This window comes from Sinocyclocheilus grahami, unplaced genomic scaffold (genome assembly GCF_001515645.1).
Source record: "Sinocyclocheilus grahami isolate Dianchi unplaced genomic scaffold, SAMN03320097.WGS_v1.1 scaffold1555.1, whole genome shotgun sequence".
NCBI classification, from domain to species: Eukaryota; Metazoa; Chordata; class Actinopteri; order Cypriniformes; family Cyprinidae; genus Sinocyclocheilus; species Sinocyclocheilus grahami.
The window spans coordinates 140,830-143,831 of NW_015506734.1; the positions used below are offsets into that span (position 1 = coordinate 140,830).

General features: G+C 37.7%; 1 pseudogene; it reads right to left on the reverse strand.

Moving 5' to 3' along the window:
* Positions 1–1,343: 1,343 nt before the first annotated feature.
* The window catches only part of LOC107571155 (uncharacterized), an 11,168-nt pseudogene continuing 9,509 nt past the window's right edge, over positions 1,344–3,002 (reverse strand).

Here is a 3,002-nt window from a genome sequence, read left to right on the forward strand (position 1 = left end):
AAATATATATATATATATATATATATATATATATATATATATATATATATATATAAAAAAAAGATAACATAATAAAATCTATGATAGTATATGAATGATTAGAAAATATACTATTTCTATCATGACAACTCTCAGAAGATTTCAGCATGGTAATGGATATGACAGTGTTAATGTATTTGGTCTTGGCAGAATAGATCTGCTACGCTGCTGCTGTTGGTTATAAGTGACGTGACATGTGGCCAAGTATGAGCCATACTTGGAATTAGTGCTCTGCATTTAACCCATCCAAAGTGCACACACACAGCAGTGAACACACACACACACTGTGAACACACACCCGGAGCAGTGGGCAGCCATTTATGCTGCGGCGCCCGGGGTGCAGTTGGGGGTTCGGCAGTAGTTGTAGATTATTGCTGCTTCAGGAACTTGCTACTGCCAATGCATACAGTGATACGGTGCTGTGAGAATTTAAGACATGCTGCTGCTGCTGCATAAATAGCATATACAATAACCAATAGCAGATATATACAGGTGGAGCTGGGGAAGGTGGAGGGTTTCAGAGGAACTCTGAAAGCGCACTGCAAAATGCTCAAGCTGATGCTAACCAGCCATTTAAATGTAAAGCAGCAAGCTCATTGGCTGCGTATGCAACATGCACCAATCAGCTTGTGCCAAGTCATTTAATGCTGTGAATATCATCAGTTAAGTTAGGACTCATCAGCCTGCGCATCTAGAGTTTCATGAAAGAACTAGGCATTTATAACTAATTTACACTAGTTAGAAAATATACTGGAAATAAAATATGCTGTAAGAAATAACAAAAAAGATGAAAACAATAAACAACTAAAAAAAATTCATAAAATAAAAAAATGACAAAAAACAAAAGAAAATTGCTAAAACTTTAAAGCTGCAGTGCATAACTTTTTTTCTGTTCAAAATTTACAAAATTAATATATGCGAGTGAGTGCATCATGAATCCATTTTCAAAACCGTGTTTTTGGCTTATCCTGAATCACTAAGGTACACCTATAATACGTTTTTATATTCTGACTATTTCAGATCTGCGTGATTCATCATTGACATAAACAGAGAGAAGTAGCTCCGGCTACAATGTTCCTCTGCTAGACGCACACAGTTCTGTTTATTAACCGCTAGAGCGCCAAAAGTTACGGACTGCAGCTTTAACTAAAATTTAAATAAAAAACAAAAAATAAAATATAAAATATAAACAGCTAGTATAAAATAAATAGTAATAAAAACTATAAAATTATATTAATAATACTAAAAAAGACTGGTTTGTACAGAATATAGGCTAGTATAGAGTCAATAAATAAATAAATGTGTCACACCTGTAGGAAGCCCAGGCATTCTCTAATAACTTTAATTTCTTGCTGATAATCTTGGATCATCTTCTCCACCTTCTTTCTGTCCGTGTTGGAGTGAACCATGTCGGTGATGTTTGCTGAAGCTGACGTCATGCCGCCACCGGTCGCCACACCGATGCCCACCGCCGTAACGATGAGGGACGTCCCAAAGGTGAAGGGACCAGGCCAGTGATGGTGGTGATGCTGCCAGCGATGCTGGCCACCCCGCTGCCCACGCTCACCGTCACCGTTTTCTTGTGGAATCTGTCGGCGGTGTCTGCTAGCGTTAGGAGCTCACGGATGCGCTGCTGCAGCGACGGTTCGCGCTGAGACAGCAGGTGAACGAATAACTTGGCGGCCATGAAAACCTGGTTAGCAGCAGCTTCGATCGCTCTGAGAGCGAATAAAACAGAGTTGTTTTAGTTAACACTGTGATTGATTGTACGCAGATAAACTGCAATGCAAACGTAAAAACTGTGTAGGTAACATTAATGCAGCCTTTCACAAATGTTACACAATTTTTCATCTGCACCAGCAAAACACCACTTTAATAACGTATGCAAGATGCTTCAAGAAACCTACCTGCAAAGTAGGGATGCACCGATAACGATTCTGGTATCGGTATCGGGCCCGATACTGCGCTCCTGTACTCGTACTCGTACTCGTAAAAATGCCCCGATACCAAAAGCCGATACCACACAGCGTGTGAATAGAGCTGTGTCCAGAAAAAGAAACACTGAAAACAGAACAAAAGAGAGTAGAATGGAGTTATTAGATATTAAAGATGTCTATGAAGTACATGTAAATAATGAATATAATGTTAAACATTCAATATTCACGCCAGTATAGGATGTGCCCGAGCTGATAAGCAGAGTGCGCTGAGTGGATTGAGCGCGTGGCTGCACAGATGCGCAAACTTGTCGAGTGAATATCTCACAGACATCACTGGAAAGTTTGTAGTTCGGTCGGATATGCCAAAAGCAAGTAAGTAAAACAATGCACAAGTTACTAAAGTTATTTGACGGTAAGGAGAGCGAGAGAGAGAGAGAGAGAGAGAGAGAGAGTCCGAGAGCGCGCACTTCTGTTGCATGATCTTGATTGCTGTTCGCTCCATTAGCGCATGCATTTGGATTCAAACTAAATCGTAAATATAAAACAAACAAAAGTGATAAGGGCATTCACTATAAACAGCATTTATTTTAAATGTCAAGCATACACAACTTTATTTAAAGCAGAAGTGAAACTAGCAGACTGGGTGAAATGCGCTAGGCTGTAAATGTCTCTCTCACTCTGCAGTGAGTGAGTACAAAGTACTATATTTTAGTTTGATAATTGTTTTTATTTAATATTTTATGGTACTAAATAATATTTATGCAGTAAATGTTGAATGCTTTGGGTCACAGACTTAACTTTTGTCCCTTTTTAAAGAAAACATTTGGTAGATTAGGTGATATAAAAAAAATAGAAGTGTAAGTTTATTGCTATGAAAAATGCTCAAAAATACTGTTAAAATTGAATATTAAATGTTTATTTTGTCAAACATGTTTTACTCTAAAACTGCAAGGAAATCAAATTCATAGATCTTAGGTTGGTATATATATCTATCTATCTATATATATATATATATATATATATATA